At 43.7% G+C, this 27,268-nt stretch overlaps 1 protein-coding gene across 4 annotated transcripts in view; it reads right to left on the bottom strand.

Annotated features, from left to right (window-relative positions):
* Positions 1-19,059, bottom strand: part of LOC114780053 (SH3 and multiple ankyrin repeat domains protein 1-like) — a 66,702-nt gene extending 47,643 nt beyond the window's left edge. For 2 of the 4 annotated variants that reach the window (XM_028967556.1, XM_028967554.1), the window contains exon 1: positions 18,600-18,832. The gene's annotated coding sequence lies outside the window, so the exon portion shown is untranslated. Of the gene's footprint in view, positions 1-18,599; positions 18,835-18,943 lie in introns of those variants that run through there. The other 2 variants (XM_028967555.1, XM_028967557.1) reach the window with 2 other exon arrangements.
* Between the last annotated feature and the right edge of the window lie 8,209 nt (positions 19,060-27,268).

The following is a 27,268-nucleotide window of genomic DNA, read 5'->3' on the forward strand; positions in this document are numbered from 1 at the left end:
CTGCAGAGTGGAGTGACTTCGAGGGAGCAGACAAAATATCACACGGCCCAAATGAAGAGAAGGGCGTTGTTCTGGAAGAGTCAACGGGACCGCATGACCCCATGGATGAAATGCAGCAACACATACAGGAACTGAGGCAATGCGAAATGAAACCGTCACCCGGGCTACCAGTTCTGGACGTTCAGCAGTCCAGAACGACATATTTATATTTTTGTGGGGATTTGTGTAAGGATGGGAGGTCTGTGAGGGATTTCATTGAGGAGGTTGAACGGCTTCTTCTACATTCAAACCTTCAGAGCCCATTCATCCTCTCTCTGTAAAGGTGCCCAGCTTTAGAAGAAGTGCGGTTATGCAAAGGGGATGGAGCTATGGGGGCTACTGAAGTCTTTAAGGTTCTGAGGGAAGCCTTTGGGAAAGACGTAATGCCACTCAGCTCCTGCAAGCCTTTTATGACCGTAGGCAGTTAGACAGTGAGGACCTCCGTGAATACTCTCATGCTTTATCTCAAGTCATAAGCTCAATTGTACATCACTCTCCTGGTGCTTCATCTGATACTAGGAGAGTTCTCCAGGGTTCATCAGAAACCCGAGTCCAGTCTTCTTGATGTCAGGCAGGAAGGTATTCTGTGGTTAGCAGAGGATAACAGGTACAGTGGTGCTCGAGTAGCGTGTAACCAACATGTCCACTCAGAGGAAGTGGAGGAGGCTCGTTGTACAGCTGTGGGGTTGGGAAATGGGAAATCTACTGCCTTGTAGAACAGGGCGAGGCAATCGCTGAACTGACCAAAGCGATTAAGGAGTTAGCAGCACAAAAGATGTCACAGCATAATCTTTGTATTAGCCCTAAGTCTAATTCACCTGCAAAGGAACCACATTTTACAGAAGATGGCCAGCCTATCTGTTTCCACTGTAACGGTGCGTGTAAAAGAGGCGTCACAGCAACATGAGGGTCCAGGGAAACTTGAAAAAGAAGTTGGAAGGCCTGTACCAAATTCAACTAATCACAACAGCAGCAGTGAAGGTGCCTGGTAAAGAGAGTGAAATTCATTCTGAGGTGAAGTGCTTGTCACTTCTCCCTCAGAAGACCATGCTAATGGGCAACAAAGTGCAAAATCTCAACTAGCCAGAAGACGAGGATGACCCCAACTACAAATTTGAACTCATTACACACACACACACACACAATAAAGAACAATCATGTTGGTATACTTGTATTTCGTTTTTGTGAGATGTTGAGATGATATGTTCAGACCTATAAGATGAGATTTTATCTAGTTTTTGAAGGGTATTTTGTTTAATTGGTCAAAACTAATGGTGTCATGGTGAATGGATGGACACATTTGCATGACATGTCATTTATCATTTATTACAAAGAACATAACATAACAAACAGGTCAAGGACCCGATTAAGACATGGGACACATTAACATTCATTCACATTGATCAAAAAAATACAGGGAACACAGAAACAAGACATCCTAGATTCGAATGAATTACATATTCTTATGAAATACTTTGTTCTTTAAATAGTTGAATGTGCGGACAACAAAATCACACAGGAATTATCAATGGAAATCAAATTATCAACCCATGGAGGTCTGGATTTGGAGTTAAAGTGGAAAACCACACTAAAAGCTGATTCAACTTGGTGGCCTAGTGGGTAAGGAAACAGACCCATAATCAGGTTGCCGGTTCGAATCCCTCAGGTGACAATCACTTTATTTTCACTTAAAACAAGTCAAATGAGGTTCAGTAGTGTGGCCTCCATGTGCATGTATGACCCCCCAACAACGCCTGTGCATGGTCCTGATGAGCTGGCAAATGGTCTGTTGAGGGATCTCTTCCCGGACCTGGAATAAAGCATTTTGCATAAAGCATTTTTCCTATTTTTGGTTAATCATGGACTTTTACTACATTTACATTTACAGCATTTATCAGACGCCCTTATCCAGAGCGACTTACAATCAGTAGTTACAGGGACAGTCCCCCCCTGGAGAAACTCAGGGTTAAGGGTCTTGCTCAGGGACACAATGGTAGTTAGCGGGATTCGAACCTGGGTCTTCTGGTTCATAGGTGAGTGTGCTACCCACTAGGCTACTACCACCCAATTTTAGTAAATCAGCAGGTGTTCAATTCTTTTTTTCTTTGACTGTAAGTGACTGTCAGTACCCATGAATCTTATCAAAGAACAGATTCTGGCTCAGATTTATAAAAAGTATTTAACTGTAGTTAATAGTGTGTTGGAATGTGTCATGAATGTGATTATTCAGTCTGTTTCTGCTGACGTTGTGGTTATAGTTGCTGTTTCAATAGTCAATACCAAACTTTGACATTAATACATTCTTCATGAATCATCCAGACCAGTGCCTGAATGTACATAAAAGGATTTCAGATGAAGTGAAAGTGAAGTGATTGTCATCGTGATACACTGCTGCACAGCACACGGTGACACAATGAAATTTGTCCTCTGCTTTTAACCCATCACCCTTGGTGAGCAGTGGGCACCATGACAGGGAGCAGTGTGTGGGGACGGTGCTTTGCTCAGTGGCACCTTGGCGGATCGGGATTCTGATTATGGGGCACAGGGAATTCCCAGTGGCTGGAGAAAGGAAGATTCAGGCAGTTCTGCAGTAAAAAACTTAGAAGGTTGACATCACGTATTACTGCGTAGAGCAAAATCGAAATGTTGTTCCAAACTTTATCAAAGTTAATGTTATTGAATTGCACCTGCTCGGTTTTTGACATCACTCTGAACTTTCACCTTTACCCTTTACAAGTATGATGTGGTATATCTTTCGTCTTCATATAAATACAAATGAACACTAAAACCCTTTTTCCCCATATATGTGAGCAGATGGTTGAAAACGCCTTGCATAGGAATTCTGGGGGAGAGGATATTGAAGAGCACAGTACACAGAGACAGCTTGTGAAATGATAGAGAGACATGGGAAAGAGTTAACAAGATCATGAAGAGCCTATTCTCTCATTGGTATACCATAAGTACTTGGAAGTAAAGCTCACTCAAGATCATGAGTTGTCTTTTCTCAACAGCAATTTCCCCTCCCGTCAGCAAAAGGAAAAGTATGGCCTGGGAATTACTGCACTCTTTCCCACACTGAAGGATCCTTTTTCACCAACAGGCTATGTAAGTCATACAGTAATAATGCGAAAGCAGCATAGACTCAATTAAGATTATTTAATAATGGAGCTTCAATAGCTAATAACACAATTTCAAAATGCTGCTGTATGAAGATTTTTTCTTTATAGTGACTGCTATATTGTAACAGGAGCATTTCTAAGATGGGGTGAAGTACACTGCATGGCATCTCAAGACCATGTCCAAGTGTGCAATTAAACAGTTGGCAAAGGAAGCCTCAGTGCCTCAAGTCATGTAGATGCCTGCAAGGAGGCCATGGAGGGCAATGGAGATGTCTGCAAGGAAGCTATTTCAGGAGACTGCAAGTGTACTTGAGTGTACTCCAGAGGATGAAGATGCCGTTCCAGGATCTGCCAGGACCTGGAACATGACCTATAAAGAACTGCAGATGTCTTCAAAACTTTCACACTTTTTTGAAATCAAAAGACTGTTGAGTTGTACATTTCTGTTATTTTCATATAGTCTTTAATGTTTTTATTTTAAGCTCAGTTGAATGGTAGCATTGAAACCCATTAGTCATCCTGGTCTGATGAAATCTATTTTAAACATCTTTGTTCTGACAAAGGTTTACAAAATTTTAGATGACATACTATCCATCTTAAATATACATGTTTGTGAATATATCTCATATTGGTCCAAATCACTTCATGGCTTCATTTATATGCTTGTGAATGATCAACATAATGGAAAGCATTCGAGGACCTGCTTTGGAAGTAATTAAAGCAGCTTGGGATGACGTGCTGAATCTGGTGAAGATCTATATTTCACTTTTAGGCTCAACCAATTTTGTAAGGAGACTTGAAGAACCTTTAAGCAAAGTACTACAGAAAGGAGGAATTTCACTCGCTGGTAAGGACAGTAAGAGTGGAACAACTGCTATGAGCTGATTTGATGCTGCTGCAACTAGGACTAAGGGAGGTTAGGCAACCCGCCTAATTTTCTCCAATTGCTTATTGAAGTTTGCACTGAGGAAGACTATGAAGATTCTGAACACATCGATGTATAAGGGGTGGTAGTAGCCACCCCTTATACATCGCCTATGACCCAGAAGACCCAGGTTCAAGTCCTGCTTACTACCATTGTGTCCCTGAGCAAGACACTTAACCCTAAGTTGCTCCAGGGGGGGACTGTCCCTGTAACTACTGATTGTAAGTCGCTCTGGATAAGGGCGCCTGGTAAATGCTGTAAATGTAAATGTAAATAACATGGCAGGTTAATGTAATGCTAGCTATACAGACGAAATTCGAAATGAGGAAATCACTGCTCTGAAGAAGCAGGTGAAACGACTACAAAACAAAGTACACCCTAGTGGTAGTTTGATCACTGAGGTCACTTTTACTACTGGAATATAGCCACCCAGCCTACAAGGTTAGTGCCAAAAGACCCTGCTCAACAAAGTGATGAATATTTTTGTTACAGATGTGGGGGTGCAGGACACATTGCTAACAAATGTTGCAATGAGGAAACCCAGAGATTGGTCATTCAGAAGTTAATTAAATTGATAAAAGGCTCAAAGAATAAGCTAAAATCTACTGTCCACGGCAATAACAGTAACGTTATCTGTTCAGTGAAACAAAGTGCCGTTCATCAGAATAATGGCCTTTGTATTCCTGATGGACTTGTAGGACCTTCTACCATTATACCACTGAAGGTCATGCTTGTGATACCTTGCTTGACAGCACGTCACAGGTCACTATAATCTTTGAGCCCTGGCATTGGGAACATCTCCTAAATGTTCCTATTCTCCCAGTGACTGGACTTGCTGTTTGGGGGTTAAGCGAGTCAAGCTACCCCTACAAGTGCTACTGGGAGAACCAGAGACTCTGGCTGTCTTAACATTAGTGTGTCCCAGGGGACCTGTTCAAACTCCAGTGATCATTAGGACAAATGCTAGATTGGAGTCAAGAGGAGTGAAATTGACGTGAATAGCTTCTCAGTAGTGGTTCACAATGAGTCTTTGAAAGAAACTGTGCTTCAAGAAGGAAAGGTGCTTGCGCTGTGGATATATCCAGTGGATTCTGTCTTGCCTGTGTTAGTCTCTTCGCCAAACTGGATCCCGCTTTATTCAGATTTGGAGATTCACCCATCCCATCCAAATGGAAGCGTAGATTAAGCCAACAACTTGCATAGGAAGGAGGAAAAAACTTGCAAAGGATAGCGAGGGAAAAAATATCACGCCACACATTGATGGCGCCCTCTGTTCTGTCGCATGGAAGTCAAGTATGTCTCAAAGGATGGCATTGCTACAGACCTAGAAAAGGTAGCAGCCATTGCTAATTGACCACAACCCATTGATTTGAAGAAACTCTGATCTTTCATGTTTCTGTGGTATTACCGTAGATTTATCCTGAATTACTGAATTAAGAATTATCCAGAGGGGTTGAGACCTGTTACATACGTCAGTCAAAGATTTAATAGTGCTGAACAGAGATATCACATCCCTCAGTCAGAATTTTGATTTATTGTGGAAACAGACAAAAACCCACTCATATCTGTTCTGAAGTCTGCTAAGCTTAATGGTACTGGGCATAGATGGCTAGCAGCATTGGCTATGTATGATTTTGACATGCATTACAGACCTGGAAAAGAGAAGATTGACGCTGATCTCCTCTCTTAAACTCAATGGTAGTGGTGTGGCAAATAGTTTAGGGGGCAGTGGTGGCCTAGCGGTTAAGGAAGCGGCCCCGTAATCAGAAGGTGGCCGGTTCGAATCCCGATCTGCCAAGGTGCCACTGAGGCAGGCCCCACACACTGCTCCTCGGGCGCCTGTCATGGTGCCCACTGCTTACCAAGGGTGATGGTTAAATACTGAGGACACATTTCATTGTGTCACCGTGTGCTGTGCTGCAGTATTTCACAATGACAATCACTTTCACTTTAGTGTCAGCGGGAGATCGTCATTGGAAATCACATGACAGGAGAAAAAGGTGCAGGGGTGGTGGCAACCTCCAAGAACGAAGGGCGACTGAGGTTCCGGGCGCTGTAGATTCAGATGAGAGTGGACGAGCTATTGGCGAACGTGAAGAGACAGAGAGAGCTGGAGTTACTGTGGCTTACTGAGACCAAGATGGCGCCGTGGATGGCAGCCTCGGTACTGCGCTCTCTCTTACTTTCTCTTTTTTTGTTTATTTTCTGCGTGTTTGGTCACACAGATCATATCACGTTCTCCAGAGATCAACTGCTAAACTTCAGCCAGTCATCTCAAAACATTCCTTACCCTTTCTTCACAAACCCGGAAAGTTTTTTGGACATTTTATTCGGAGGAGCAGCGGCTATCTGCGGGACAACACCTCCATCCACCTGGCGAACCTCCGCTCCCTTCCTAACAAAATGGACGAGCTGCTGCTTCTCAACCGGACCAACACGGACTTTGCATGTTCTGCTGCTCTTTGTTTCACTGAAACTTGGCTCAGTGAACGCACCCCCGATGCGGCACTAAACCTGCCGAGCTTCCACCTCCACCGTGAGGATGCGTATCGGAGCTCTCGGGGAAATCAAAGGGAGGCGGAATCTGCTTCTACGTTAACGAAGGTTGGTGCACTGATGTCAGTGTTACAGAAATTCTGCAGCCCAAACCTGGAAACTTTTTTCACCCACTGCAAACCTTTTTATTCACCGCGGGAGTTCTCTTCCTTTGTTCTGGTCGGAGTTTACATCCCTCCTCAGGCCAATGCTGGCTGACCAGATCACCACCCTGGAAAGGAAATTCCCTGACTCTCTTTTTATTGTCCTCTGGGACTTCAACAGAGCAAAACTGAATCACGAACTCCCAAAATACAGACAACATATCGATTGCCCCACCAGGGAAAAAATCCCACTGGACCTCTGTTACACCACCATAAAAGACGCTTATCGCTCTGTCCCCCGGGCAGCTTTGGGACATTCTGATCACTGCCTGGTCCATCTTATTCCAGTTTACAGGCAACAACTCAAACGGGCCAAGCCTGTGGTCAAAACTGTGAAGAAGTGGACCAATGCAGCAAAGCAGGAACTGCAGGACTGTTTTTGAAACTGCATCAAAAAATCTGGATGAGCTGACAGACACTGTGACATCATACATCGGTTTCTGTGAAGATGTGTGTGTACCAACCAAGACCTTCTGCACATACAACAACAATAAACCATGGTTCAGTCCCAAACTGCAGAATCTTCGCCAGGCCAAGGAGGAGGCCTACAGAAGTGGTGACATGGTCCTGTACAAGCAAGGCAGAAACACGCTGACCAAGGAGATTTCTCAGCCAACGACCCAGGGTCAGTCTGGAGAGGCCTGCAAGAGTTCACCAGCTACAGACGACCCCCGCCCCCTGCTGCAGCAAACAAAGACCTGGCAGAGGAATGTAACACCTTCTACTGCAGGTTTGAGAGGGACATATTCACACCCCTCAACCACCCCACTCCAGAGACAATGACCACCATCACTCCTCACTCCCCCCCATCCTCCTCTGTCACCCACCCCTTCCCAGAGACAATGACCCCTGTCACACCTCTCTCCCTCCACCCTCCTCCCTCACCCTCCCCTGCCCAGAGTCAACGACTCCAATCACAACTCTCTTCCCCACCCTCCCCCCTGGAACTCAGAATACACGTTGAAGATGTGCGTCGGCTGTTCCAGAAACAGAAGACCAGGAAAGCCGCAGGTCCAGACAGTGTCTCCCCCTCCTGTCTCAAAGCCTGTGCTGAGCAGCTGGCTCCCATCTTCACCCACATCTTCAACAGATCCCTGGAGCTGTGTGAAGTTCCCACCTGCTTCAAACGCTCCACCATTATTCCGGTATCCAAGAAACCCACCATCACTGGTCTGAATGACTACAGACCTGTCGCCTTGACGTCTGTAGTCATGAAGTCCTTTGAACGCCTGGTTTTAGCCCATCTGAAGAACATCACGGGACACCAGCTGGACCCCCTGCAGTTTGCCTACCGGGCAAACAGGTCGGTGGATGATGTAGTGAATATGGGGCTGCATTACATCCTGCAACATCTCGACCGCCCGGGAACCTACGCCAGGATCCTGTTTGTGGACTTCAGCTCGGCATTCAACACCATTGTGCCTGAACTCCTCACCTCCAAACTCTCCCAGCTCAGCGTGTCACCTGGTACCTGCAAGTGGATCACCAGCTTCCTGACAGACAGGAAGCAGCAAGTGAGGCTGAGGGAGATCACTTCTGGAACACGGTCCCTCAGTACTGGTGCCCCTCACGGATGTGTCCTCTCCCCACTTCTCTTCTCCCTGTACACCAACGACTGCCCTCCAGGAACTCAACTGTGAAACTCCTGAAGTTTGCAGACGACACCACTGTCATTGGGCTCATCCAGGATGGTGATGAGTCTGCATACCGACAGGAAGTTGAGCGGCTGGTACTCTGGTGCAGTCAACACAACCTGGAGCTGAACACGCTCAAGACTGTGGAGATGACGGTGGACTTCAGGAGACATCCCTCAACATTGCCCCCCCTCACCATATCAGACAGTCCGGTGTCTATTGTGGAGACCTTCAAGTTCCTGGGCACCACCATTTCCCAGGACCTGAAGTGGGAGACCAACATCTCCTCCATCCCCAAAAAGACCCAGCAGAGGATGTACTTCCTGAGGCAACTGGGGAAGTACAGTCTTCCACAGGAGCTGCTGATCCAGTTCTACACTGCGGTCATTGAGTCTGTCCTGTGCTCCTCCATCACTGTCTGGTATGGAGCAGCCACTAAACCGGACAGGATCAGACTGCAGCGGACTGTACGGTCAGCAGAAAGGATCACCGGTGCCCCCTTGCCCTCCATCCAGGACCTGTACCTCTCAAGATCCAGGAAAAGGGCAGGGAAAATCATCTCAGACCCCTCACACCCTGGTCACAGGCTCTTTGACCTGCTGCCCTCTGGCAGACGTTATAGAAGCCTGCAGACCAGGAACAGTTTCTTCCCCCTCGCCATCTCCCTCCTAAACAGCTGATACTGTAAATCACCTCCATCATTGCACACTGCACTTTATGTTCACTTGTATATAAGATTTAGTTTGTTTTTTGCCTATTTATTCATAAAATGTAGATATAGTTATTTATAAATCACAAACAATCCACAATTTGTACAATAACACCACATCCTTGCACATTGTTGTTGTTGTTGTTGTTTGTTGTTGTTTTTTATCTGTTTTTCCTACATTGTACTTGAGAGACACCATCATCCGGAATCAAATCCCTTGTATGTGCTTGCACTTGCTTGGCCAATAAATACGATTCTTAGGCACAGGAAAAAAGTGGCTGGCTGAAGAAGTCGTGGACAGCCTGGGTCTTTCACATCGGCGCATATATTACATTTACTGTCACAAGAGGAATCCGGTGACGCACTTGCAGACATACTATGGGCGAGCCGTCGTACCAGGAGAGGACACTAGATGCGTTTGGTCGGTGAGGGAGAGACTGGCGGGGAATGAGGATGGGGAGGAAGCAGTGGACGTGCTGCTGCACAGCGGGGAGTGAGTTTGGGATCTGTGGGAAGTAATGGGGCAGAGGAGAACCGGAAGACAGCGGGTTTCAGGGTCTTCTGGTTCATAGGCGAGTGTGTTACCCACTAGGCTACTACCACCCGCTATTGTGTGTATGGACAGGGACAGAGTGGTGGTTCGGACACATTTGGGGCATAGAAAACAGGCAAAGATAATCCAGAGAGAAGAATTGGGGGAATGTGGATCAGGAGAAAATGCTATGATAAGGTACATGGGACCTAGCTGTACTTCAGGCAAAACCATACAATGAGCAGGCAGTGAGTTCATGGGCCTGTTGTTTAACTGTGCAGGTTGACCTTCTGGGTCAGCACCTCTAGCCTCTTCTGTGTTTGTGCACCACCTACTGTCCCACTTGCCAAGACACCTTATCGCACATCTGTGACCAACAAACATGCAAGCTAGCACTCAAGACCCCTCACACCCACTTAATTCTGCCTTTAAGTTTGTTCTCTCCAAATGCCGGAAGTAGGACAGAGGAGGAACTTCTGATACCCCCCAAAATCAAACATTATCACCTCACACACTCTCGCCTCACACATTCCCACCTCCCCGACCCACCAAACCCAGACCTCCTTTCAAAACATGATGCACCTTACGGCTGCTGTTAGGTAAAGTTATTTATCATTGTTCACATTGCAATATACAGAAAATTGTTAGTGTGTCATCTGTTCTGTCTAATTTTACAATTGTTACATGTGTGCGCTGCTCCACTGTGCCTTTTAAATTGCCCCTTGGGGACAAATAAAGTTCTTTGTATTGAATGGAATTGAGGTACTTATGACCAGGTCCCAGTCAAAGAAACTAAATTTATCTTTTGCAATTCTTATATTTGTGAACTGCTTGAGAGATCATGTGTATCAGAATAAGCCATATATGAAGACTTTTGTGATGGAAGTTACCAAAACAACAGACCTCTTTGCAAATGAAACTTGTTCAAAACGTGGTGTTCACAAAATTGGTGCAATGTATTTTATTCTCAGAAATCTACTTCCACATTTAAATGCTACATCAATGAATATTCATTTGGTTTCATGCAAAAGTTTTGGAAAAATTGTTAATGTTTTAGTCAACAGTGTCACCTTCTTCATAGTTCACATGCTTGTGACTGAAAACGTCAATGAACATTGCCACGCCTATAGAGTGTTTGAAACCGACAAAAAGTATTTTTTTTAAAGCAGGCTTAAATAAACAAGCCCTTTGACCTACAAATTAGGTCAATTTGATCTATAAATTGATGACAATTTAGACTGTGCCATTGTTTTATTTTTTTTTTTGTAGAGTACGATGACTTCACATGGATTTTTATTGAATATAACACAATAGTCATAATTGCACATCTATCTGTTATTAGTATTAGACTATTAGTATACGATTAGTATAACAATAACACAAATGGAGCATTTTAAAACTAAGTAAATTCAATGAAGTAACACTCCCAGTTGTTAATTTGAAAATATTAACACTATACAAAGGGTTAAATTTACTCAAAACCATTGAGAATTATATAAAATCTAGGATAGTGTTTAGGGGGGCAGTGGTGGCCTAGCGGTTAAGGAAGCTGTGTGAAAATTTCACTGTGTGCACCGTGTGCTGTGCTGCTGTGTATCACATGTGACAATCACTTCACTTTGTCACTTTAATTTAACACTGTGGAAGTTTACTGAGAGCCTTCTGTTCTTCTTTTGGTCACTGAACTGTCTCTGAGCTGAGTGTGGTTTTTACCAAATCTTGGGATGAACTTAAAAAATGCTTGACTCATAGAAAAACCAGAGATTTATTGACAACACAGTTTACGTGGCAGAAAAAAAGAACAGGGTGACAAATACAAGACTAAACACATCTAGAATTGTCTAATTTAGAGGGGCAATCCAGGTCCCTCGCCCTGATCTTTGGGACCACCTCCGGATGCTCCTCTGCCATGAGCCAAACCTGGAACCCGCTATACAGACCAAAATATTCATTCATTAGACGACATCAGCCGGGAAACAGGAACACAGGCCCCCTCGACCTCACAGGGGGACAGGACGTGAGTGTCGGGAGCCAGGCAGAAACCGTTGGGAATCTGTACCTCCAGCCACTCCGAGTAAATGTACGTGATCCTGGCCCGAAACTTTAAAAACAAGTTGGTGTGAACATTCAGTGTACCATTCTGTGTCCAGTCCAGAAGAAATCCATTGTATTTAAAGGCTTTATTCCGCTGCCACCGGCAAATATACCAGCTAAGTTACTCAGAACATCGGTCCCTGTCTGGATTACCTCCCAAACAAAGAGACCATTTTGGTGCAGATGGGACAGGAAGCAGAAGAGGGTAAGAGGGACGGCATTCAAGCTAGGCTTATACTTATAAAACAGGCTACCACTGCCCAGCAAACACACAGTCTATAATCAGCGAGATTGATGAGCGGAGATTAAGGATTTCATTGACTGTTTGCCGTGCAGATGGGACTGCAGATTCTGGAAATTTATGTAAGAAACTCTCGGTGAACAGAATTAATGAACAGAATTGCTCACCAAATTTGGAGTTTATCATGCTGAAGTGCAGGCTGAAGTGCCTGAGGAAGTTCACCAGCCCTCTTGTGGGGCAATGGTGGCCTAGCGGTTAAGGAATCGGCCCCATAGTCAGAAGGTTGCCGTTTCGAATCTTGATCTGTCAAGGTGCCACTGAGGTGCCACCGAGCAAAGAACTGTCCCCACACACTGCTCCCCGGGCGCCTGTAATGGCTGCCTACTGCTCACTCAGGGTGATGGTTAAATACAGAGGAAAAATTTCACTGTGTGCACCGTGTGCTGTGCATCACAAGTGACAATCACTTCACTTCCCCAAACATAAGCCATAGAAGAACAGGGGATCCAGTGGCCTACTCAACACAGGGTTTCTGCAGGTTTAAGGAAGCCAAATGTCTAACATTTTAAGGCCACTTTCACCACCTTCATCGGGATCGTCAACTACAACTCTCCAAGGGTCCAAGAGTTTTTCCTCGACAGACATGCTCTTCTAAAATACAGTTTTAATTGTATTTTACCTTAAGTAATATATTATTATTTGATTTGATTTAGAAAATTTAGCTGTCTAGCTCCATACGCGGTTCCACTCTCGATTTAAGGATTAGGGGTATTTTTTAATGATATTTAAGGTCTTAATTTTTGAAAATCTGATTTAAGACTTTTTACAGATCCATAGATACCCTGTCAACAGCCAAGGCTACCCTGAAGGAAGGTATCAGAGAACCAATCGCTCCTACAAGGTAAAGACAGAAGAGAACTTTGATAACTCTGGGGTACGAATGTCCATTACGTATGCATTGGGGTATGTAATGGACATTCAAATGACATGCCTTGCAGCTCTTTCTGTGGAGGACATCGAGGAAATCTACCTATTCGGTGCCATGATAACATATCTTGTGCTGATTGAATTAGACACTGCCCTGATTATTAAAGATTGGAAATGGACAAAAGGGTGTCTCTGGGTGTGTAACTATTACACACCCAGTAAAAATGTCCATAGTTGCTGTATATCATCCTCCAGGTCCGCTGGGGAACTTTGTAGAGGAACTAGACACAACTCTCTCCTCAATTATAGATGAGGAACTGCCCCTTGTGCAACTAGGAGACTTCAACCTCGATCTCCTCAAGCCACAAACAACTGACTTCTAACACTTCATCACTGCTTCCAACTTCACACTTCTCTGCACGCCCGCAACGCACAGAGCGGGAAAACAACTAGATCTCGTACTCACACGCAAATGCTCCACAGTCAACACATCTGTCATTTCTCTACATCTATCTGATCACTCTTTTATTCACTTCAGACTATCCCCCCTGGCACGCACCACACCCACCTCACACTTAACACAATTTCGCCCTCTGCCCTACTCAACTGTCTTCCACTGTTTCCTCTGAGCTCTCCCCCCTAGACATCCTCTCTATTCAGGACCCTAACTGTGCTACAGACATCCTCTGCTCCACACTAACATCTTGCCTCGAGAGACTCTGCCCTCTAACCTCAAAACTAAAACACGTGCGACTCCACCCTCGCCGTGGATCTCTGACGAGGTTCGCCGCCACAGGACCCATCTTAGAGCAGCTGAAAGGCAGTGGAGGAAATCCAAGTGCCCGCTTCAACTTAATAAGTATCAATCTCTCCTAAAATCCTTCTCTGCTGCTGTAACTACAGCAAAGACCAGATACTTCCAGGACAAAGTAAGCAACTGCAATGACTCTCGAAAACTTTTCTTGACTTTCAACCGTCTCCTGAATCCTCCACCCCCCCCACTTCTCTCTACATTTACATTTACAGCATTTATCAGACGCCCTTATCCAGAGCGACTTACAATCAGTAGTTACAGGGACAGTCTCCCTGGAGCAACTTAGGGTTAAGTGTCTTGCTCAGGGACACAATGGTAGTAAGTGGGATTCGAACCCAGGTCTTCTGGTTCATAGGCGAGTGTGTTAGTAGTGTGAAGTAGGGTGAAGAAGAAGACTTCGCTACCTTCTTCACAGAGAAGGTGGCTGACATTAGCAAACAATTCTCACCGCCTAACCCCAGACCCCGTCCTGCTGTTACCTCTGAAACCAGGAATCTGTCTTCCTTTACTCCCCTCTCTGAATCAGACGTGTCTAAATTTCTCCAGTCTAGTCACCCCACCACCTGCTCCGTGGATCCAATCCCCTCACACCTCCTTCAGTCCATACAGCCCACCATAGTATCTGCTCTGACACACGTCTTAAACTCCTCACTCACAACAGGAACATTCCCCACTGCTTTCAAACAGGCTGTCATTTGTCCCCTGCTCAAAAAACCCACATTAAACCCGTCTCTATTGGATAGCTACCGCCCAGTCTCCAACCTTCCTTTTCTTTCCAAAATTCTTGAAAGAGCAGTCCTGGCTCAACTTTCCTCATTTCTCCAAGAGCATGATCTTCTCGACCCTTTTCAGTCTGGTTTCAGGAAAGGGCATTCAACTGAAACCTCCCTCCTGGCAATGATGGATGACCTTCGTGCTGCAAGAGCTGCCCGCTCTGCCCGCGATCATCTGTCCTTGTCCTACTTGATCTATCTGCTGCCTTAGATACAGTTAACCATGAAATTCTTCTCACCACACTCTCTGATTTAGGAGTTACAGGAACCTCACCTCTTATCTTCACGGCAGGTCCTTCAAGGTATCATGGGGAGGTGAGACATCTGTCCTCTCTAGGGTAACCACAGGGGTTCCCCCTTCTATTCTCAATATACACTCGCTGACTTGGTCACATCATCCAATCACATGGCTTCTCCTATCACTCTTATGCTGATGACACCCAGCTCTATCTGTCATTCCCACCAGAAGATGCTACTATAGCAACAAAAATTTCGGCCTGCCTCTCAGACATATTGGCATGGATGTCTGAGCGACACCTCCAACTCAATCTATCCAAAACTGAGATTCTGATCTTTCCGGGCAACAATTCCCCTCAACAAAACCTTTCAATTCAAATTGGCTCGCTACTGTTAACACCCACGGCATCTGCAAAACGCCTTGGAGTTTGGATAGATGACAAACTGAGTTTGAACCATCATGTTGCTGTGATCTCCAGATCCTGCAGGTTCACTCTCTACAACATTCGCAAGATTCGGCCTTTTCTCTCACAACAGGCTACGCAGCTCCTCGTCCAGGCAATGGTCATCTCCAAACTCGACTACTGTAACTCTCTCCTGGCTGGAGCCTCTGCAGTCACCATAAAACCACTCCAGATGATCCAAAATATGGCAGCCCATCTCATCTTCAATCAGCCAAAATACACCCATGTTACACCTCTTCTTACCTCCCTCCACCGGCTCCCGGTAGCTGCTCGCATTGAGTTCAAATCCTTGATGCTGCCGACAGGGCTTTAAATGGAACTGCGCCCTCCTACATCAACACACTACTACCTAGCTACACCCCTGCACAGAAGCTACAATACTACCTCCTACATCAACACAATACTACCTAGCTACACTCCTGCACAGAAGCTACAATACTACCTCCTACATCAACACAATACTACCTAGCTACACCCCTGCACAGAAGCTACAATACTACCTCCTACATCAACACAATACTACCTAGCTACACCCCTGCACAGAAGCTACAATACTACCTCCTACATCAACACAATACTACCTAGCTACACCCCTGCACAGAAGCTACAATACTACCTCTTACATCAACACAATACTACCTAGCTACACTCCTGCACAGAAGCTACAATACTACCTCCTACATCAATACAATACTACCTAGCTACACTCCTGCACAGAAGCTACAATACTACCTCCTACATCAACACAATACTACCTAGCTACACCCCTGCACAGAAGCTACAATACTACCTCCTACATCAATACAATACTACCTAGCTACACTCCTGCACAGAAGCTACAATACTACCTCCTACATCAACACAATACTACCTAGCTACACCCCTGCACAGAAGCTACAATACTACCTCCTACATCAACACACTACTACCTAGCTACACCCCTGCACAGAAGCTACAATACTACCTCCTACATCAACACACTACTACCTAGCTACACTCCTGCACAGAAGCTACAATACTACCTCCTACATCAACACAATACTACCTAGCTACACTCCTGCACAGAAGCTACAATCCTACCTCCTACATCAACACAATACTACCTAGCTACACTCCTGCACAGAAGCTACAATACTACCTCCTACATCAACACACTACTACCTAGCTACACCCCTGCACAGAAGCTACAATACTACCTCCTACATCAACACAATACTACCTAGCTACACCCCTGCACAGAAGCTACAATACTACCTCCTACATCAACACACTACTACCTAGCTACACCCCTGCACAGAAGCTACAATACTACCTCCTACATCAACACACTACTACCTAGCTACACCCCTGCACAGAAGCTACAATACTACCTCCTACATCAACACACTACTACCTAGCTACACCCCTGCACAGAAGCTACAATACTACCTCCTACATCAACACAATACTACCTAGCTACACCCCTGCACGCTCTCTCAGATCTGCAAACGAAAGGAGACTAAAAATTCCTCCTCACGGGGTCTCCGATTCCAATCATCTCTGTTCTCCGTTGTTGTCCCTGGCTGGTGGAACAACCTGCCCTCCTCCACACGACTAGCCGAGACTATCACCACTTTTAAGAAGCAGGTGAAAACTTTCTTGTTCAAAAAATATTACAGACAAATCTAACACTTACACACGCACATGTGTACACATTGTACAAACAATACAAAAATGTATAAATACATTATAATTTTTCTTCGTCTAGCACCTTACAATCTCTGAGCATGCTCTTCACTGACAAGTTTGAGCCTTATCAGGGCTCTTAGTTTGTAAACTCAATATTCTATAGAAGTCGAACGAGAATTGCTGGTGTCTTCCTCTTGTAAGTTGCTTTGGATAAAAGTGTCTGCTAAATAAAGTAAAGTAAAGTAAAGTAAAAGAGATGATTGTTGACTTCAGAAAAGAATGGAGGGACCACTCTCCACTGAACATCAACGGATCTTGTGTGGAGATTGAAAAGAAGACAAAGTTCCTTGGTGTTCATCTACAGGAGAACCTCCCCTGGTCTCCCAACACCAAGAAAGCCCAGCAACGTCTATAATTCATGCGGAGCCTGAGGAAAGCCCATCCTCAACATCCTCATCCTTCCATAGAGGGACTATTGAGAGCATTCTGACCAGCTGCATCACTGTCTGTTTTGGGAACTGCACCGTATTGGACTGCAAGACCCTACAGCAGATAGTGAGGACAGCTGAGAAGATCATCAGAGTCATCCATTCCCTCTGTAACAGAATTTACAACACACACTGCATCAGGAAAGCCACCAGCATTGTGAAGGACTCTACACACCCCTCAAATTTTTTTTCACCCTCGTGCCATCTGGAAAAGGGTACTGAAGCATTCAGGCCCTCACTGCCACACTCCACAACAGCTTCTTTCCACAGGCCATCAGACACCTGAACACTCAGGTACTTTCATTTTTGGACTGAAACACACACACACAATATCTGTTATATTGTAATATTATCTGTCTGTAATATGATCTATTATTGCACTGTTCCATTTTGCACAGCAGTATTTGCACTTTATTATTCATTTGACTAGTTTTGCATGGTCTGTCTCATTGTCTACATATTTTTAAATGTTATTCTTGCACTGCCTGTGTCCCCTGTTTTCTCATTACGTAGCCCAGTTTGTCTGTGTTGCACACATGCACTTTATGTCAGTATATAACTTTGTGTCAGTATATAACTTTGTTTTAATTGTTCAAATGTTATATGTAGCACCAGGTTACAGAGAAACATTGTTTTGTTTTACTAGGTACTGTCTAACATGTATAAAGCTGAATTGCCTTGAACTTGAATGTATTGGTCTAGAGTGAGTATAATCCTTATTTATTTCAGCCGCTATTAGTAGGTCAGGTGAGATCAATAAACATCGGAATGATGATCCATTTTAGGTTGATTCATTCAACAATGTAACTGACCTTAACTTAAGATAATTTATAAGATTAAAATGTTTAAAACAATGACACTGATACACAGCTTCTCAATAAGGCCACACATCACAACCCTTCAAATACAAACATGCAAACACACAGCTCTAACTCACATCCAAGCAAATCCCTCTCACATCAAACACACATGCACAAGTCATTATATTCACATTTTATATCATCTCTCCCAGCACATCACTGCAGCAGCACACACAGTACACACATCTAATCCCACAAGACATAAAAATGCACATATGAACAGGCATGCATGAACGCCCATGCCTTACTGTGGCTGTCGCACATTATTTTCAATTTCTTAGAATTGTTAAAAAAAGATTACACATTAGATCTACAAAACACTTATTTTCATAACGAATATTAAAATATTCAATTCAGATCATTAAAGTGGTACTACCTGTGCTGTTTCATCTTTGTCATGCTCTGTCCATCCACAGCAGTCTCCTTCACCCAACCAAACAGGGTCCAGTAATGCAGCAGTTAAAAAACAGATCCAGCTGGAGAGAAAATAAAACAGGTCATGGAAAAGTGCCAGCAACAGGAGGAAAAAAGCTATGCATAGTATATTTCAATCAATTCACATATCTTCTCAAATAGATCTCTGTGACCAATTGGTGGAAAGCAAAGAAAAGAAATATTCCAGAGTGCACACAGCTCCACAGCTCCCTCTGCCTCTTGTCTCTCCCTCCCTTTATTGCACCCTCTCGTCACTCCACCATACACACCACACAGAGCCTTTACCTTTGCTTAAACCAGTTTTTGTCCAATCTCTCCCCATCTGTCTCCCTTCTTGGCTTAGTTTCTGAGTCTCTTTACTGTGTTTACTTCACGAATGCCCTGGTACCTTTCTGAGGAAGGGACTTTAGAGAAGAGGCCAGTAAGTGTGCACATGTTAACAGGAAAGATAGAGAGAAAAAGAGAAAAGTGTGTGTGCGTGTGTGTGTGTGTGTGTGTGTGTTCTGCACCATCTTCCATCAGATGTAGGTCATCTCCACTTTAAAAATAAGATGAACTCCCCAGACACATTCACAGGCCATTTAATATAACACTGCTATTAACTAATGCTCTTCATTATGATCATAATTTTCTAGTGTCACAGAAACGGTTTGTGTCGTATTATGTTCTTTAAAACACATAATACATGCACCAAATTCCACACACTCACACACTTCAACATAGAGGCAGACACACTTGAGCTAAACCGGGTCACGGGCAGACAGAGGAGACAGAAAAAGGGAGATGGGTCAGAAGAAAAAAGACTAATTGTAGGCAAATTGAATAGTAGACAAATTTCTTTGCCCGAGGTCCCATTTCCTAAGAAGTAATATAGGCTGTGCTTGTGTGATTTTCTATTATCAGAAAATGTTCAGATAGTTTCTCTGTTGTTGCCAACTACAGCTTACTGCAGAAAAAAACAGAAATAGCACCACCCTGTGATTTGGTACAATGAGTGAAAATTCCACCACGTCCTACATCCATCCGCCTCTCCTGTCATAGTCCTGAAAACCCATCTGGCCACACCGCTCCTGCAAACTTCAGGCACTGCCAGAAACACGAAAACAGAGAGGCAGGCATCCCGAACCCCACCATGGACCGAGATGAATACTGGAAATTTGCAGAATGTCACTGGCATAAGATAAGATAAGATCAACCTTTATTAGTCCCACAAGTGGGAAATTGCATTTGTCATGGCAGAAAGTGGATAGAAACAGAGGTAATAGCAGCAAAAAATAAATATGTATATGTATTTATCTACAAATGTACAATTGAGATCTACACGGGTGCAATGGGTAAAGTAATGGGTAAAATTGGTAAAGTGCAAAGGGTAGACCTGTACAGTTGGTAATTACCGTGATGTATTTGAAGTGTGTGTTTGTTTGTCTGTGTGTGTGAGTGGTCAACTGTGAGGTCTTTGTTATAGAGTCTCACAGTGGTAGGAAGAAAAGACCTTCTGAACCTCTCCTTCCCACATCGTGTTGCTCAGGGACACGATGGTAGTAAGTGGGGTTTGAACCTGGGTCTTCTGGTTCATAGGTGAATGTGTTAGTCCACTACCATCAGTCTACTACCACCCACCACTAGGATGGTGTAAAAAAAAAAAACTCCCACGTGAAGAATACCCAATGCACAAAGAAAACACTCTCATTTTTCCTCCTGATGTAAATTGTGCCACTGAGCCACTAGGGAACTCCTCACACATTCCTCTTGGTGAATTTCTGTTGGTAGGTCGTTCTGCCATGACTGAGGTACGACACAAGGCACAAATGCACAACATTAGGATTAAAGAGGACAGAAAATAAACAGAATTACTGTCATGAGAGCCAAAAACACGACGCAAATCAAACTTATATTGTCACATGTCCCTCATGTAACAGTGACTAGGCTAATAGGCTTACCCATCAATCAACATCCTCTCAGCCTCAAATGCAGACCATCTACCATTTACCCACTGAGACATACTGTATGTGATTTTGGGCTGTATAAGAAATAAATGATGATGATGATTTCAATGCTTGTCCTCTGTGCCTCTCATTTCAAAAGGAATGAAGAATGCAGTCCAGTCATCTTTTCCCTCATATATTGAATACTATTTTGGGCTGTTGCAGCATGCAGAATATTGTACAGGAGAGAGGAGTTCACTGAGATTGGCCTGTCTTGCCCTGCCACGTCTCCCTGTAGGTGCTGGTTCCTTGCTAGGTGGAGGTATGGTGCCTGGACAGGACGGGGTGTCGGGGCTGGACGGGGTGTCTGTTTCAGCAACTTACTACCCGTTACTATCATTCCTTCTGCACGTACCACCAGCACCCCGACATAAGAATAGGATTATTAAATGTTAGATCTCTCACACCTAAAACGCTCATTGTCAATGAAATGATTACAGATCAGGGGTTAGATGTACTGTGCCTGACCGAAACCTGGTTAAAACCAAACGAATTTGTAGCATTAAACGAGTCTAGTCCTCCTGGATACAGCTATGTACACCAACCTCGCTTAACTGGAAGAGGAGGTGGCGTCGCAGTAATTTATAAGGATAACCTCGGTATTACTTATAAACCCGGACAAGGATTTAACTCTTTTGAGATTCTACATACCAATATAACTCATGTAGTCTCACAAAATAAAAATCCTAAATTCATTCCATTGATTATTATTTATAGACCCCCTGGACCTTATTCTGAGTTTCTTAGTGAATTTACAGATTTTGTCTCCAACTTAGTTGTATCTGTGGATAAAGCCCTAATTGTCGGCGACTTTAACGTCCACTGTGATAAATTAGAAGACTCACTAAGAATCGCATTCCTGTCTTTATTAGACTCAGTTGGAGTTAACCAACATGTAACAGGACCTACTCACGAAGGTGGTCACACACTCGATCTTGTGTTGACCTTCGGTTTAAATATAGAAGATATAGTCACTCTTCCGCAATCTGAAATGGTCTCAGATCATTTCCTCATCGCTTTTAAAATATGTCTCAGACACAACAAACTCAATCCCCCTCGTTATAGAGACAAACGGACAATTACATCAAGTACGGCACAGAGGTTTATTAATACCTTACCAGATTTATCAACGCTGATAAACTCACCGTCAAACCCCGCTGAACTTGACCAAGCGACCAAATGTCTAGAATTAACACTGCGTAGTACGTTAGATATAGTCGCTCCCCTCAAAAGGAAGATAGTAAGAGATAAAAACTTAACTCCTTGGTATAATGATCACACGTGCTCGCTTAAGAAGACCGCCCGGAAATTAGAACGCAAATGGCGTCAAAGTAAATTAAACATATTCCGAATAGCTTGGAAGGAGAGCCTACTTAACTATAAGAAGGCACTTAGCACGGCTTGATCAACGTATCTGTCCTCGTTAATAGACAAAAACAAAAATAATCCCGGATTCCTGTTTAAAACTATAGCCAAACTAACCAGGAATAAGACAGAAACGGATGCGACCACTCAATATCATCATAGTAGCGATGATTTTATGAATTTCTTTAATACTAAAATTGTCGCAAATAGAGAGAAGATTAAAAGCACAACAAATAGCTCCGCTGATATTTCCATGGAAAATAATCTTCTAATAGACGACCACCGATTAGAACGATTCAACCCTATTAAAGAGCATGAATTAATCAAATTAATCTCATCATCAAATCAATGTACTTGCGCTTTGGATCCGATTCCAACAAGGCTCCTTAAGCAAATAGCACCCGATATTATAAATTCTACCCTCAAAATTGTTAACTCGTCGCTTAGCACCGGCCACGTACCAAGTTCGTTCAAGGTAGCAGTCATTAGACCCCTGATTAAAAAGCCGGATCTTGATCGCAGTCAGCTTTCATATCCAACCTTCTGTTCATATCAAAAATCTTAGAAAAAGTTGTAGCCCAGCAGCTGAGCGCATACCTAGACTGTAACAACATCCATGAAGTATATCAATCAGGATTTAGACCTCATCATAGCACTGAGACAGCGCTGGTTAAAGTGGTTAATGACCTGCTGTTGGCCTCTGATCAGGGACGCATCTCGCTGCTTGTCCTGCTTGATCTGAGTGCAGCGTTTGACACTATCGATCACGCTATTCTCCTTGCCAGGTTAGAGAATGTTATCGGGATTAAGGGAACAGCCCTTGTATGGTTCAGATCATATTTGACCAACCGATATCAGTTTGTGGACATCAATGGTGTTTCGTCTTCACATAGTAAAGTAGAGTTTGGTGTTCCACAAGGCTCTGTCCTAGGTCCGTTACTTTTTTCTCTATACATGTTACCTTTAGGCGACGTCATCCGCAAACACGGTATTAGCTTTCATTGCTACGCTGACGACACACAGCTGTATCTGTCAGCAATGCCAGCAGCTGAACAATATAGAGAATTGTCTGAAGGACATTAGACAGTGGATGCTCACCAACTTTCTCCTGTTAAACCCTGACAAGACAGAAGCGCTTGTAATCGGGCCTCAAGCAGCCAGACATAAACTGGCTGACTACACCATAACCCTGGATAGCCTTTCTATCTCACCGAGTATTGAAGTGAAGGATCTAGGTGTCCTCATTGATGCAGGTCTCTCATTCAGTTCGCATGTAGATAATGTCACTAGAATAGCATTCTTTCACCTTAGAAATATTGCGAAAATAAGAAATATCATTTCAATGCATGATCCAGAAAAGTTGGTCCATGCATTTATTACATCAAGGTTAGATTACTGCAATGCATTATTGTCTGGATGCTCTAGTAGGTTCATGAGTAAACTCCAGCTAGTACAGAATGCTGCAGCCAGAGTTCTAACTAGAACTAGGAAATTTGACCACATCACCCCAGTCTTACAATCACTGCACTGGTTACCCATCAAATTTAGGACCAGTAACATCATTATGGACGTGTAATCTAGACCATGACACTGGACTACATCCTGGACTTCTCCAACCCTACAACTGTAGGACTTATTATTATATCATCCCCAACCCTGCACTGACACCATTTGAAGGCTCACTCTACCCTGGAAGGGGGTCCCTCTCTCTATCACTCCTTCCCAACGTTTCTTCCTTTCTTTTTTTCTCTCTCCTAGAGTTTTCTTGTGTGGAGTTTTTCCTTGTGTGCAGAAGGGTCAAGTGTGGGGGGTGTCAACTGTAGGGCCTGCCAAAGCCCATTGAGACGTACTGTATGTGATTTTGGGCTATATAAGAAATAAATGTTGTTGTTGTTGCTGTGGGTGGTAGTAGCCTAGTGGGTAACACACTCGCCTATGAACCAGAAGACCCGGGTTCGAATCCCACTTACTACCATCGTGTCCTTGAGCAAGACTCTTAACCCTAAATTGCTCCAGGGGGGGACTGTCCCTGTAACTACTGATTGTAAGTCGCTCTGGATAAGGGCGTCTGATAAATGCTGTAAATGTAAATGCCTGTGGTCCTTCTAGTCCAGGAGATGCATCCACATTTCACTCTAGCTGGAGCTGTGCTGAGAGAACACTAATGAATTACATTCAATTTTGGTGAGAAGTCTGGGATGTTACAGGAGCTGGTGGACCAAACATCTTGAATAGAACTCCCCACAGAAGAGCCAGCACGTATAGGAGAAGAACTTGGTACAAACTATGACATTTCTGAGGTCTCTGGATGATGTGGTAGTGAATTTTCTTTACTACAGCCCCTAATTGGGCCAAGCCTAGGGAAACAATCTGTAGGTGGAGTAGTCAGGCAGGTGGAGTATTTGGCCTGCTAGCTGCTCCTTCTTGACTGAATTGCGCCTCCTGAATCTCATTCTTCTCTGTTCCGATGTTCCAACTACTGACCAATCACTGTGCTGCATTTGTTCCAATTTCAACGGAGGCGGGGTTACTGTCTGGCCAATCGCTGCGCACCACTTCTTCCGATTCCAACAAACGCGGTTCAATGAGCCAATCGCTGCGCCGGATATGTTTCCCGTGGATTTGATGCGTGAAACTCGTGCATTAATGGGAAACATTTCGGTGGCGCATATCTACAGACGTTCGTTGCAGACGTGTAACTGCAGCGCCGGCAGAGTAACGTGGCTTTTTAAAATGCTTCTAAATACTTTTGCTCATTGTGCTTGTCGTGTTTGAGTGAACCAGCCTGCGCTCCTACTCTTTACACGGTTTTATTTTCAGCCATGGAGCGACTTCACTCCCATAAGGCATTGCGTGTGCAAGTTGACTTAACAGGCGTGCAGCAAATGTGCAAACGAGGCATTAGAGGCCAAAAAGGCAGAAATAAATGCATTCAAATATCTGTGTTTATTATTATGAATAAAGTATTACAAATCAATATGCTGTAAAGGCATGTATGTTTGAAATGAGTAATATTATCTATCTGTAATATTGTCTATTATTGCACTGTTCCATTTTGCACATGTATTATTCATTTCGCCTGTTTAGTGCTGTCTGTCTCGTTGTCTACGTGTAAATGTGTCCTGTTTACACGTTATGGAGCCCAGATTATCTTCACAGAGAAAACAAGTCATTATTTTATTTAAAAAATGCTTTTGCCATAATGATGGACCTCTAGTCTTTACAGCTACATACATACATATAAACCTTGTCTTTACACTGCGTGTCAGTAATTATGCAAGGTATTTTTTTTAAAGTGAAGTGATGCATATGCATGAGTCATATGAAGACTGATAAGAAGTGGTGATGTGTGAACCGAGCTGCAAGGTGTGGCGAGTACCTGAGACCTCAGGTTAAGCCTTTGCTGTAGTTATTTGTGTTCAGCGATGATGCCAAGCTTTATTGGAGATTGCATGTCTTTATTTGTCCTTGGTATTGTGTTTGACGTGATTGGGTTCGCTATTCTGTTGGTGGGAATATTTGGAAATGTACGTCTGGATGGAAGATTTTATGGAGACTTTCTCATATACACAGGGTCCATTATTGTCTTCCTCAGTTTGGCTTGGTGGATTTTGTGGTATACAGGGAACGTTAAGCTCTCAGAAGGATTCAAAAGCAACACTCTGGGCCGTTTTACACAGTGGGCCAGGAGGTTTTCAGAAAAATGTTCCAAGACCCGGAGGAAGAGCATGAAGAGTGACCACAGAGCTTCAGAAATCATCCTGGAGAACCCAGGTCTTGCTGTCTACAATAACACAGGTATCCAGAACAATGCTGTGTCCATGGTGGACAATATACTAGAGCTTGGTATCCCGAGAAGCCCTGAGGTCCTGCTGTAGACCACTGCTGAAGAAAAGACAGGAGCAGCTACTCCAGGCTACTGCAGGTGAGTTGTAATATCTGTAATCTGTATTGTAATGAACAATTTGATTGAGCTACTCTAATTTAAATGATCTTTATTTTTCCTCATTTAAATGTTATTTCAGGGCAGTGAATACAAAGATAAGTAAAAGCACAAAGGAAATGTTTTATTTCCTGGTGCAATTCACTGTTAATAAACTACATTACAAATTTGAATCATTTAGGTCACTAATTGAAGTTTTATTAGAAGGAACATCCAATAAGTACATTTAAAAGGCTAGTGTGGGATGGGGCTGTACTGTGCGATTTTAACTCTGGAAAAGACATCAGTCCATCATATCCGTACACAAACGGTGCCGTAGTGGCCTAGCGGTTAAGGGAGCGGCCCCGTAATCAGAAGGTGCCACTGAGCAAAGCACCGTCCCCACACACTGCTCCCCAGGCACCTGTCATGGCTGCCCACTGCTCACTCAGGGTGATGGGTTAAATGCAGAGGACACATTTCACTGTGTGCATCATGTGCTGCTGTGTATCACATGTGACAATCACTTCACTATTTTTAAACATTGTAATGCGCACTTAAAACCTCAATAATGTCATAAAAAAACTACATAAAGTCATCTTGCAGCTAGAAGTTTTGCATATTACACTAAATGCTGTGATGCTCAGCGGGTGCTAATCACTACGCAGGCAGATTCTGCAAGCATTTCATTCATATGTCAGTCTCAAGCTTAACGTGTAGAATTGGCTGAGACTTTGATGAGTGTGTTTTTGAGCGAATAGGGCGTGGTTTATATTGGAATCTGTTCCCTACTGAAGACAAATGATGACAGAATGTCACTTTGGCCATGCCTACCTTTGCACAGAATGTATTTGTTCATTTTGCAGGTGATCTTCGTGATCTCTGACTGCACTCTTTAGGAACGAGGACCAGGACCAGGACCGGCTTGCAGGACATTTTTTTAAAATGTACATTTCATATACTTTACTCAACTAAATCATAACAGGAAACTAGAAATCCTGTTTTATTTTTTACTTTTGGATTTACAAAACTACTTCTCATTAATAAGTAACTTGATTCTTCCCAGTAACTTGTAGAATGTTATTCACTTTACCCGCCATGACTGGTGCACAATTTTGGCTACTCCTACCAGGTCCATGCTATATATACAAAATCAATAATTGAAAAAAATTAAGAAACTCCCAAATCACACACACTCAAAAGAAAAAATGGACCAATCTACTATATCTACTATATGATCTACTATATGATGTACTGCATTTGCTGGAACCTGAAAAAAAAAACGAGCTCAAAGAGCAGGAAGGTCTGAATGAGGTCTGCTGAGCTTTGTCCCTTGTT

The sequence above is a fragment of the Denticeps clupeoides genome, unplaced genomic scaffold (assembly GCF_900700375.1).
Source record: "Denticeps clupeoides unplaced genomic scaffold, fDenClu1.1, whole genome shotgun sequence".
Classification (NCBI taxonomy): Eukaryota; Metazoa; Chordata; class Actinopteri; order Clupeiformes; family Denticipitidae; genus Denticeps; species Denticeps clupeoides.